This window comes from Staurois parvus, unplaced genomic scaffold, assembly GCF_062004578.1.
Source record: "Staurois parvus isolate SC_StPar_1 unplaced genomic scaffold, SC_StPar_1.0 ptg000851l, whole genome shotgun sequence".
NCBI lineage: Eukaryota > Metazoa > Chordata > Amphibia > Anura > Ranidae > Staurois > Staurois parvus.
Window position 1 is genome coordinate 63,759 of NW_028318647.1, and position 13,063 is coordinate 76,821.

The window sequence follows — 13,063 nt, forward strand, 5'->3', positions numbered from 1 at the left end:
CAGCCACACGTTGGTTCTTCTCTTCCGTCTCTCTGATATCATGGTGACGTCATCCTGGGACGCCGCGTTCACGTGGTCCCTGTTCTAACAGGCGATTGCTATCATCACGCAGACTTCCATCAGAGCAGATGGGCTGTCCACCCTGACCCAGGCATCCTTCCTAGGCCACAGGTTTGTGTTTTCACTTTTTGCCCATGGTCTTATCTTAACCTCCTTGGCGGTATTCCCGAGTGTAGCTCGGGGTAACATTTCAGTACCAAAAGCGGTAACCCCGAGCTACACTCGGGAATACCATGCGGCACTGCTCCGGCATGTGTTCTTCACTTACCTTACCCTGCGCTCCCACGATGTGTCCCCTGCAGCGTCCCCGGCCATCTCGTCCGGCCGATGCCGGCATCCGGCTTCTGTGTCCTGTCCCTGTGACGTCGGGACGTACGGGCGCCGCCGGCGGCGGGAAATTTAAAAATTTTAAAAAATTTCATTTTTTTTTTTTTTAATCTTACACAGTAAAACATTGCTGTTTCAACCTATTTCACATACATATTGTCCCGAGTGCTTTGTCCTGCGCCCTGCCTGCATTTTGTCTGTTCTTTCTGCCTGGAAACTGAGAAACGTCCATGGCGTCCAAAAAGTGTCCCTTTAGGTCAAAAGCGGTTTAGATCAGCTAGAGAACAGCGATAGTAAATCAGAACCACTTGCAGAATTGAGTGATAATGATTCGTGGGGGAAATTCGTCATCAGACACTGAAAACGATTTTGCGACTGAGCTCAGCGATGTGCGAACTTGGCGCTCTATTTCACATTTCAGTGTTTTTGGTTTGATTATATTATTGAATTAAATTTTTTATTATTTTTATATTATTTTTATGATTATTTATTAAATTATAATTTATGATTTTGTGTTTCAAATTTTATCATACCCGGGATGTTTACTAGACTCTTGTTCGGACAGATTTCAGTGAGTTTTTCCTAAGAATTACAGCCTACAATAAAAAAAATACATATTTCCATGCAAAAAAATGGTACCGCTTTCAGCACCAAAAATCTGAAATAATCATACCGCCAGGGAGGTTAACCCCCCTGGCGGTGTTCCCGAGTGTAAAGTTTCAGCACCACAAGCGGTAACCCCCCCGAGCTACACTCGGGAATACACTGCAGCGCTTCTCCAGGAATCCCTCCAGCACTTACCTTGTCCTGCGCTCCCGCGATGTCCCCCCTGCAGCGTCCCCGGCCATCTCCTCCTGCCGATGTCGGCATCTGTCTTCCGGGTTCCGTTCCCTGCGACGTCGGGACATACGGGGGACAGAACTGGCGGGAAATTCAAAAATTGTAAAAGTGACATTCAGTAAATCCACTAAAATCACATCGTATAACATTCCTGTATCAAACCATTTCACGTACATTTTGTCCCGAGTGCTTTGTCCGGCGCCCTGCCTGCATTTTTACTGTTTTTTCTGCCTGGAAACTGAGAAACGTCCATGGCGTCCAAAAAGCGTCCCTTTAGGTCAAAAGCGGGTTTAGACCGGCTAGAGAACAGCGATAGTAAATCAGAACCACTTGCAGAATTGAGTGATGATTTGTGGGGGAAATTCCTCATCAGACACTGAAAACGATTCTGCGACTGAGCTCAGCGATGTGCGAACTTGGCGCTCTATTTCACATTTCAGTGTTTTTGGTTTGATTATATTATTGAATTACATTTATTATTGACGGTCACATGATCAGGAAAGGTCCCGATCAAAAGAGGAGATCAAGACCTTTCCGTGAGTACCGGACGTTTGCTGGGAGCGCGCAGGGCGCTCACTCTCAGCACATATGTTCCTTTTTAATAGAACGCAAATGTGCGGCCGCTCGGCGTCTAGGCCCAGATGCCGGGAGGACGCACATTTGCGTTCGGCCGGCGTGAAGAGGTTAAATATTCATCAGAGTTCATACTCCCCAATTGATCCTCCTCCATGGAATCACTCCTTCAATATCCACGTGTGCCTCCAAAAAAACCCGAGAAACTATACATAGTGCGTTATCCCTGTGACATAAACATCAAATAAAACTCAAATCTCCGTGTATATTGTGTTAAAAAAAAAAATGTTTACTCAACGCAACCTCATCTTTTATATTTCACCAAAAATCTGGGTAATTTATTGCGCTTGCCCTAAAATACTTTTTTTTTATTTTTTTTTTTAACTGAAATTTTATGTAATATTGTGTGACACAAAGATTGGAACTACCGCCGTTTTATTTAGCGACTGGGGAAGCTCACGAAACGGGAGGAAAGAAAACCAGAAGAAGCAGCCGGCAATGCAAGTCTGAGCATCCGCATCCTATGCAGTGAAAAGAGAAAAAAAAGAAAAATTCTCTGGCTAACATAGTTTTTACGTGCTGGATGTGGAAATAGAGATGTTAAATGTTCTTTTGGTAAACTCGGCTTTTCACACTTTTACTGGAATTTATATATAGATACGAAAATATTTCAGGAACTTGACAAAAGGTATATGGGGGGGGGGAGGGGGGTTGTTTTCCAGTATATGGCTAACTTCCTGTCCAGTTTTCTCATAAAAGAACAATACGAGCTCGCTGCTGTTACATAAGTTGGTGTCATACATACTGAGGAACAATCGCTGCACAGCAGACAGAAGTCTCATTTATGACATTGTTTGCACAGGTGTGGCCACTGTTACATACATGTCACTGGTATTTATAGCTCTTACATACACCAAGTCAACACCAGCAACTCCTCCTTCTCTTATTTTTCTTTTTTTATGACTTCTAAAACCCAAAGTATATGTGAACCCTCACCTTGTGAACTAACCCTTTCGGTCTACAATAGAATTGGAAAGCAAATGTGTGTGTGTGTGTGTGTATATATGTATATGTATATATATATATATATATATATATATATATATATATATATATATATATATATATATATATATATATACATATACAGTGGGGATCGAAAGTTTGGGCACCTCAGCTAAAAATTTTGTATTAATGTGCATAAAGAAGCCAAGGAAAGATGGAAAAATCTCCAAAAGGCATCAAATTACAGATTAGACATTCTTATAATATGTCAACAAAAGTTAGATTTTATTTCCATCATTTACACTTTCAAAATAACAGAAAACCAAAAAATGGCGTTTGCAAAAGTTTGGGTACCCTGCAGAATTTATAGCATGCACTGCCCCCTTTGCCAAGCTGAGACCTGCCAGTGTCATGGATTGTTCTCAATCATCGTCTGGGAAGACCAGGTGATGTCAATCTCAAAGGTTTTAAATGCCCAGACTCATCTGACCTTGCCCCAACAATCAGCACCATGGCTTCTTCTAAGCAGTTGTCTAGAAAACTGAAACTGAAAATATTTGACGCTCACAAAGCTGGAGAAGGCTATAAGAAGATAGCAAAGCGTTTTCAGATGTCAGTATCCTCTGTTCGGAATGTAATTAAGAAATGGCAGTCATCAGGAACAGTGGAAGTTAAAGCAACATCTGGAAGACCAAGAAAAATATCAGACAGAACAGCTCGCAGGATTGTAAGAAAAACAATTCAAAACCCACGTTTGACTGCACGATCCCTCCAGAAAGATCTGGCAGACACTGGAGTTGTGGTCACTATTCCACTATAAAGAGATACTTGTACAAATATGGTCTTCATGGAAGAGTCATCAGAAGAAAACCTCTTCTACGTCCTCACCACAAAAATCATCGTTTGAACTTTCCAAAATGCATCAGGCTTGTCTATATGTTCATTTGCAAACAAGTTCTGTGGACCGATGAGGTTAAAATGGAACTTTTTAGCCGGAATGAGCAAAGGTACGTTTGGAGAAGAAGGGGCACAGAATTTAATGAAAAGAACCTCTTTCCAACTGTTAAGCATGGGGTTGGATCAATCATGCTTTGGGGTTGTGTTGCAGCCAGTGGCACAGGGAACATCTCACGAGTAGAAGGAAAAATGGATTCAATAAAATTTCAGCAAATTTTGGATGGTAATTTGATGCCATCTGTGAAAAAACTGAAGTTAAAGAGAGGATGGCTTCTACAAATGGATAATGATCCTAAACACACCTCGAAATCCACGGGGGATTACATCAAGAGGCGTAAACTGAAGGTTTTGCCATGGCCTTCACAATCTCCTGACCTCAACATAATTGAAAATCTATGGATAGATCTTAAAAGAGCCGTGCGTGACAGACAGCCCAGAAATCTCAAAGAACTGGAAGACTTTTGTAAGGAAGAATGGGCAAAGATACCTCAAACAAGAATTGAAAGACTCTTGGCTGGCTACAAAAAGCGTTTACAAGCCGTGATACTTGCCAAAGGGGGCAGTACAAGATATTAACTCTGCAGGGGGCCCAAACTTTTTCAGACGCCATTTTTTTGTTTTCTGTTATTTTGAAAGTGTAAATGATGGAAATAAAATCTAACTTTTGTTGACATATTATAAGAATGTCTAATCTGTAATTTGAGGCCTTTTGGAGATTTTTCCATCTTTCCTTGGCTTCTTTATGCACATTAATACACATTTTTAGCTGGGGTGCCCAAACTTTCCATCCCCACTGTATATATATATAATGTGTGTGTGTGTATATATATAATAGTATATATATATCTCTATAGACTGTAAGCTCCCAGGAACAGGGCCCTCCAAACCCTCTTGTATTGAACTGTATTGTCTCCCGTTATATTGTAAAGCGCTGAGCAAACTGTTGGCGCCATAAATCCTGTATAATAATAATATATATATACAGTATCTCCCAGCAGTGAGTCCACCCCTCACATTTGTGCCATTCCAGGGAAGAGTCACCACTGTTTCAAGTTTTTTCCATTTGTGAATAACCGCTCTCACCGTGATTCGCTGGAGTCCCAACGCCTTAGAAATGACTTTGAAACCTTGTTCCAGACTGATGCATGTCAATTACTTTATTATCTGTTCTTGAATTAGTTTGGGTCACCACATGATGTGTTGCTATTTGAGATCTTTTAGCCTGCTTCACTTAGAAGAAATTTCTTGATTCAGCAGGTCTGGCAGTAATCAGGCCTGGGTGTGGCAAGTGAAAATTAACTCCGCTTTCCAGAAAATATGGTTAATCACAGTTCCTTCGTTTAGCAAGGGGGCAATTACTTTTTCACACAGGGCCAGGCAGGTTTGAACAGCTTTTTTTTCCCTAAATTAAATCATTTAACAACTGCATTTTGTATTTACTCAGGTTATCTTTGTGTAATATTAAAATTTGCTTGATCTGAATCCTTTAAAGTGTTACTGAACAAAGGACCCTGCATTCACTGTATCCGCTCTCCCCGGACCCTCCATTCGCTGTATCCGCTCTCCCCGGACCCCGCATTCGCTGTATCCGCTCTCCCCGGACCCCGCATTCGCTGTATCCGCTCTCCCCGGACCCCGCATTCGCTGTATCCTCTCTCCCCAAACCCCACATTCGCTGTATCCGCTCTCCCCGGACCCTGCATTCGCTGTATCCGCTCTCCCCGGACCCTGCATTCACTGTATCCGCTCTCCCCGGACCCTCCATTCACTGTATCCGCTCTCCCCGGACCCAGCAATCACTGTATCCGCTCTCCCCGGACCCCGCATTCGCTGTATCCGCTCTCCCCGGACCCTCCATTCGCTGTATCCGCTCTCCCCGGACCCCGCATTCGCTGTATCCGCTCTCCCCGGACCCCGCATTCGCTGTATCCTCTCTCCCCAAACCCTGCATTCGCTACATCCGCTCTCCCCGGACCCTGCATTCGCTGTATCCGCTCTCCCCGGACCCTGCATTCACTGTATCCGCTCTCCCCGGACCCTCCATTCACTGTATCCGCTCTCCCCGGACCCAGCAATCACTGTATCCGCTCTCCCCGGACCCCGCATTCACTGTATCCGCTCTCCCCGGACCCTCCATTCGCTGTATCCGCTCTCCCCGGACCCCGCATTCGCTGTATCCGCTCTCCCCGGACCCTCCATTCGCTGTATCCGCTCTCCCCGGACCCCGCATTCGCTGTATCCGCTCTCCCCGGACCCCGCATTCGCTGTATCCGCTCTCCCCGGACCCTCCATTCGCTGTATCCGCTCTCCCCGGACCCCGCATTCGCTACATCCGCTCTCCCCGGACCCCGCATTCGCTACATCCGCTCTCCCCGGACCCCGCATTCGCTACATCCGCTCTCCCCGGACCCCGCATTCGCTACATCCGCTCTCCCCGGACCCCGCATTCGCTACATCCGCTCTCCCCGGACCCCGCATTCGCTACATCCGCTCACCCCGGACCCCGCATTCGCTACATCCGCTCTCCCCGGACCCCGCATTCGCTGTATCCGCTCTCCCCGGACCCCGCATTCGCTGTATCCGCTCTCCCCGGACCCCGCATTCGCTGTATCCGCTCTCCCCGGACCCCGCATTCGCTGTATCCGCTCTCCCCGGACCCCGCATTCGCTGGATCCGCTCTCCCCGGACCCCGCATTCGCTGTATCCGCTCTCCCCGGACCCTCCATTCGCTGTATCCGCTCTCCCCGGACCCCGCATTCGCTACATCCGCTCTCCCCGGACCCCGCATTCGCTACATCCGCTCTCCCCGGACCCCGCATTCGCTACATCCGCTCTCCCCGGACCCCGCATTCGCTACATCCGCTCTCCCCGGACCCCGCATTCGCTACATCCGCTCTCCCCGGACCCCGCATTCGCTACATCCGCTCTCCCCGGACCCCGCATTCGCTACATCCGCTCTCCCCGGACCCCGCATTCGCTACATCCGCTCTCCCCGGACCCCGCATTCGCTACATCCGCTCTCCCCGGACCCCGCATTCGCTACATCCGCTCTCCCCGGACCCCGCATTCGCTACATCCGCTCTCCCAGGACCCCGCATTCGCTACATCCGCTCTCCCCGGACCCCGCATTCGCTACATCCGCTCTCCCCGGACCCCGCATTCGCTACATCCGCTCTCCCCGGACCCCGCATTCGCTACATCCGCTCTCCCCGGACCCCGCATTCGCTACATCCGCTCTCCCCGGACCCCGCATTCGCTACATCCGCTCTCCCCGGACCCCGCATTCGCTACATCCGCTCTCCCCGGACCCCGCATTCGCTACATCCGCTCTCCCCGGACCCCGCATTCGCTACATCCGCTCTCCCCGGACCCCGCATTCGCTACATCCGCTCTCCCCGGACCCCGCATTCGCTACATCCGCTCTCCCCGGACCCCGCATTCGCTACATCCGCTCTCCCCGGACCCCGCATTCGCTGTATCCGCTCTCCCCGGACCCCGCATTCGCTGTATCCGCTCTCCCCGGACCCCGCATTCGCTGTATCCGGTGTCCCCGGACCCCGCATTCGCTGTATCCGGTGTCCCCGGACCCCGCATTCGCTGTATCCGGTGTCCCCGGACCCCGCATTCGCTGTATCCGGTGTCCCCGGACCCCGCATTCGCTGTGTCCGGTGTCCCCGGACCCCGCATTCGCTGTATCCGGTGTCCCCGGACCCCGCATTCGCTGTATCCGGTGTCCCCGGACCCCGCATTCGCTGTATCCGGTGTCCCCGGACCCCGCATTCACTATTCATCCACATGAGTAGGACTGTTAGAGGCATATGGCGCCAGTAGCTGTAAGTGATGCTCTTATATAACCGTCGTTAATGTTTCTTTTTCCTGATACGGGTTGTGGACTCCAGAAATGTTTACGTCCTTAAAATAGAGCAAACCTCGGCGGCCTGCAGATAGTGTTGGTGTCTCCTGTCTGCCAGCGATGGCCGATGACTTAAATATGGATGTCTTTCCCGCTTGCAGTGATGTCTCCGGCTATGAATAGACAGATTGACCAGCAGGGGATTAATCCAGGAATTAATATGTCTCTGAATGGATCACGGAGGAATTCTGTCCTCTGGCGCTTGGCGGGGAACTCACGGAGGGTTTTTTTTTAATTGTATTTTGTCTTTTTCTGGATCAGCGGCAAAAGTTCAGCAGTAGAGATCTGTCTTCAGGTCCTGGAACATCAACCTTCTGTCACGCGGGACCAGACGATGACGAGTGTTTCCAATGCGGGGATATCAGCGCTGGGAACATCTAAAGTAGATGGAACCCTAATCCCTAAAATATTACATTGTCATTTCAGATCTGTAGCATTCTAAACCTTTCATTAAAGTGGAACTATAGGCAAAACTTTTTTTTTTTTTTTACATTTTTGGATGGAGTAAGGGAAGGTTGTAACCCCTGTCAGATGTTTTCCACCATCTTTGTCCCATTGGGGAGGTTTCCCTTCACTTCATAGTTAGTCTGGCTGAAAAAAGACAAAAGTCCATCCAGTTCTACCATTTAACTACTTCCAGTCCGGACGCTTTCCCCGCCTTCCAGTCCGGACGCTTTCCCCGCCTTCCAGTCCGGACGCTTTCCCCGCCTTCCAGTCCGGACGCTTTCCCCGCCTTCCAGTCCGGACGCTTTCCCCGCCTTCCAGTCCGGACGCTTTCCCCGCCTTCCAGTCCGGACGCTTTCCCCGCCTTCCCGTCCGGACGCTTTCCCCGCCTTCCCGTCCGGACGCTTTCCCCGCCTTCCAGTCCGGACGCTTTCCCCCCCCTTCCAGTCCGGACGCTTTCCCCCCCCTTCCAGTCCGGACGCTTTCCCCCCCCTTCCAGTCCGGACGCTTTCCCCCCCCTTCCAGTCCGGACGCTTTCCCCCCCCTTCCAGTCCGGACGCTTTCCCCCCCCTTCCAGTCCGGACGCTTTCCCCCCCCTTCCAGTCCGGACGCTTTTCCCCCCCTTCCAGTCCGGACGCTTCCCCCCCCCCCCCCTTCCAGTCCGGACGCTTTCCCCCCCCTTCCAGTCCGGACGCTTTCCCCCCCCCCCCTTCCAGTCCGGACGCTTTCCCCCCCCCCTTCCAGTCCGGACGCTTTCCCCCCCCCCTTCCAGTCCGGACGCTTTCCCCCCCCCCCTTCCAGTCCGGACGCCTTTCCCCCCCCCCCTTCCAGTCCAGGCCAATTTTCAGCTTTCAGCGCTATCACACTATGAATGACAATTGCGCGGTCATGCAACACTGTACCCATATGAATTTTTTAGCATTTTTTTGAGACAGATAAAACTTTATTTTGGTGGTATTTACAGCACTGGGATTTTTATTTTTTTTTTCCTATATAAATGAAAAAGTCCAAAAATTTTGAAAAAAATTGTTTTTCTTATAAAATTTTGCAAATAATATTTCATCATAAATCTTGGCCAAAATTTATTCAGTTATCTTTTTGGTAAAAAAAAAAAAACAAATTAGTTTATAACCAAAAATTATAATTTAAAAAATTTTTTTTTTTACATTTTCATTTTATTTATTTATTTTTTTTACATACTGTCACCCTAGCAGTAGTGTCACCATAGTGACTACTTGTGGGGGGTGATGAAATTTTTTTTTTTTTTTACATTGATTGCTGTAAAGGCTGTAAAAGTAATCATTTCTTCTCTCTGGATGCATTCTTGCAGCCATTGCGAAATACTGTGTGAGATTGGTCACAGCTTGTCACATGGTACAAGGCTGTTGTGAATAGCCCTGTACCATGTGATCTCTGTGATCATTCACAGATTTCACACATAGTAAGCAATGATGTCAGAGGTGACATCTTGCTTACTACTGGTCATGCGATCACTGATTGGCCAATCAGTGATCACATGATCGGGACCTCACACAGAGGTCCTGTCCAACAATCAGTGTTCCACTGTGTCCGGAGGACACAGTGGGCACCAGATCGCGGTGCTGCGCACTCCCAGGGAGTGCGCACAATTTGAAAGTGCGAGTGCCATTTATGAACTGCAACCCGCCCCTGCACTGCCACCGTCTGGCCATTTATAAACGGGCCAGATGGCAAGTGGTTAAAAAATAAAGTTCTAATCCTACACCCACAGTTGATCCAGAGGAAGGCAAAAAAACCCAGCAAAGCACGATCCAATTTGCTCCTGCAGGGAAAAAATTCCTTCCTGATCCCCCGAGAGGATTGGATATTCCCTGGATCAACTTTCCCTATAAATATTATATCCAGTTATATTCTGTGTATCCAAGAAAGAATCCAGGACTTTCCTACAGCAATCCACTGAGCTGGTCACAACCAACTCTGGAGGGAGTCTATTCCACATTCTCACAGCTCTTACTGTGAAGAAACCTTTCCCTGTTTGGAGATGACATTTCTTTTACTCCAGACATAAAGAGCGCCCCCTTGTCCTCTGTGATGACCCTGTCCCATAGACTAATTTGAAGGGATTTCCCTCACTTTCTATTTAAGGAAGTTCTTGGTGACCTCCAGGTGACCAGAACTAGTGTCCCCATTGGAAGATTTTCCCTCTATTACTTTTCTGGGGATAACCCAAAATTTAGGATTTTTTTTTGTTCACTTTCAGTAATAATGGTAAGCAGGACAGATAGAGGGGGGAATCTGCCTAATGGGGACACAGACCGCAATAAAAACCTGACCGGTGTCCTAATCCATACTCTATCCAAAACACACAAAAAAAAGGGTTTTCGTATAGCGGCCCCCACCGATCTGATCTCCTGAGTGTCTCCCACTGAGTGCGGGATGGGGACAAGGGAGGTGCAGGTGCCCAGGGGGCAGTGCAGAGGCTGACACCCTCACTGGATGATCTCCCTGCAAGTAAGAGAGGTGGAGCCACCTACAGTGTGCGGGGAGCTTTTGGGGGGGGGTAGGACAGTGGAGGGGGGTTGCATGCAGAGGTCAAAGCTGAAGAGGTGTGAAAGTGACATGTAGATGGGGGATGTAGAGGTAGGCGTCTGTAGAAGGTGGATAAACTCTGCACTTTCTGTGTAGCGCGCCCCTGACCTCTGCACTCTGTATGTAGCGCGCCCCTGACCTCTGCACTCTGTATGTAGCGCGCCCCTGACCTCTGCACTCTGTATGTAGCGCGCCCCTGACCTCTGCACTCTGTATGTAGCGCGCCCCTGACCTCTGCACTCTGTATGTAGCGCGCCCCTGACCTCTGCACTCTGTATGTAGCGCGCCCCTGACCTCTGCACTCTGTATGTAGCGCGCCCCTGACCTCTGCACTCTGTATGTAGCGCGCCCCTGACCTCTGCACTCTGTATGTAGCGCGCCCCTGACCTCTGCACTCTGTATGTAGCGCGCCCCTGACCTCTGCACTCTGTATGTAGCGCGCCCCTGACCTCTGCACTCTGTATGTAGCGGGCCCCTGACCTCTGCACTCTGTATGTAGCGCGCCCCTGACCTCTGCACTCTGTATGTAGCGCGCCCCTGACCTCTGCACTCTGTATGTAGCGCGCCCCTGACCTCTGCACTCTGTACGTAGCGCGCCCCTGACCTCTGCACTCTGTACGTAGCGCGCCCCTGACCCCTGCACTCTGTACGTAGCGCGCCCCTGACCCCTGCACTCTGTAAGTAACGCGCCCCTGACCCCTGCACTCTGTACGTAGCGCGCCCCTGACCCCTGCACTCTGTACGTAGCGCGCCCCTGACCCCTGCACTCTGTACGTAGCGCGCCCCTGACCCCTGCACTCTGTACGTAGCGCGCCCCTGACCCCTGCACTCTGTAAGTAACGCGCCCCTGACCCCTGCACTCTGTAAGTAACGCGCCCCTGACCCCTGCACTCTGTAAGTAACGCGCCCCTGACCCCTGCACTCTGTACGTAGCGCGCCCCTGACCCCTGCACTCTGTACGTAGCGCGCCCCTGACCCCTGCACTCTGTACGTAGCGCGCCCCTGACCGCTGCACACTCTATTCCTGGTATTTATTGCTCCTTTTAAAACCCTCCCACTAGTTGGTGAAATTTGACCACACCCACTATTTGATGCAGGGGGGAGGGGGGTGCAGGCAGAGGTCAGGGTGTCGTGATTGAGTTCCTGCCACTATTTTCTCAGCAAACCAGGCCTGTCTGAGTAACAGCTTTTTGTCTTTGCTAACCATGCCGCCATTTTTTTTTCTTCCAGGTAGGACACTACTGAACAGCGGGATGTATATCGGAAGAACAAGTTTTTTCTGATCTCCTTCTGGATCCGCATTGGTCTGTTGTTTACCATAGACTCGGAGAAGAAGGAATCTGAGGTCCGAGTTCCAGGTTTCTGCTTCAAGTCTTCCTACTCTCCTGTAAGACCTTTTATCCGACCTGCTCAGTGACACCTCTGTCATTCGGAGCTGCTCGGTGACACCTCTGTCATTCGGAGCTGCTCGGTGACACCTCTGTCATTCGGAGCTGCTCGGTGACACCTCTGTCATTCGGAGCTGCTCGGTGACACCTCTGTCATTCTGAGCGGCATGCATGTAAGTCAATAAAACAATCACGGTGACACCTCTGTCATTCGGAGCTGCTCGGTGACACCTCTGTCATTCGGAGCTGCTCGGTGACACCTCTGTCATTCGGAGCTGCTCGGTGACACCTCTGTCATTCTGAGCGGCATGCATGTAAGTCAATAAAACAATCACACAATGGCGCCGCGCTGAAGGTAATTAGCGGTAAGCCTGGGCGGGATGCCATGTGGTTTGCAGGAAACCTCCGCTACTAATAAACATGGGCGGATCGCCGCTGACAGGAGTGCCGCTCTGAAGGCTCTTTTCTGTGCGCGGTCCGTCGCTCTTTACACTGCGCCACGCTTGAAACAAAAGACTTCATCTACAGCCATTAAAATTCTGCTTTGTAACAAACTCTGTCACGGCTTTATTATTATTTTGTTGTTGATAAACTGGACCGACTGTTCAGAGTCACACTTTATGTAAATGATCTGCTTTACGAAATCACAATCTAGCGATGAATTTAAAAAAATGAGAAGAAAGCTTGTGTTCTGCCCAGGAAAACATGGAGCTGCTCAGCGCCTTCATCTGCATGTAATCGTTCCAAACAATGGGCCCCTCTACTGCCCTTCAAACTTTAGGGGGGGCCGGATTACGGCTAGTGTGAGTAGAAAATGTCCCGGCATTGGTGGGAGCAGTGGGAGAGAGAGAAAAAAAAAATGGTGTCAGTGGGAGGAATCGTGTCCCATCTTTGGTGTCACTGGGAGAATAAGTTCCCCATCTCTGCTTTCAGTAAAAGGAGGAGTGTCCCCATCATTGGTGTCAGTGGGAGGAATAGCGCCCCATCA

At 49.6% G+C, this 13,063-nt stretch overlaps 1 protein-coding gene across 1 annotated transcript in view; it reads left to right on the plus strand.

The window, feature by feature from the left end:
• The window catches only part of PGS1 (phosphatidylglycerophosphate synthase 1), a 71,831-nt gene extending 59,568 nt beyond the window's left edge, over positions 1-12,263 (plus strand). Inside the window, exon 10 of the mRNA XM_089655582.1 lies at positions 11,918-12,263. The gene's annotated coding sequence lies outside the window, so the exon portion shown is untranslated. The remainder of the gene's footprint in view (positions 1-11,917) is intronic.
• Positions 12,264-13,063: the final 800 nt, after the last annotated feature.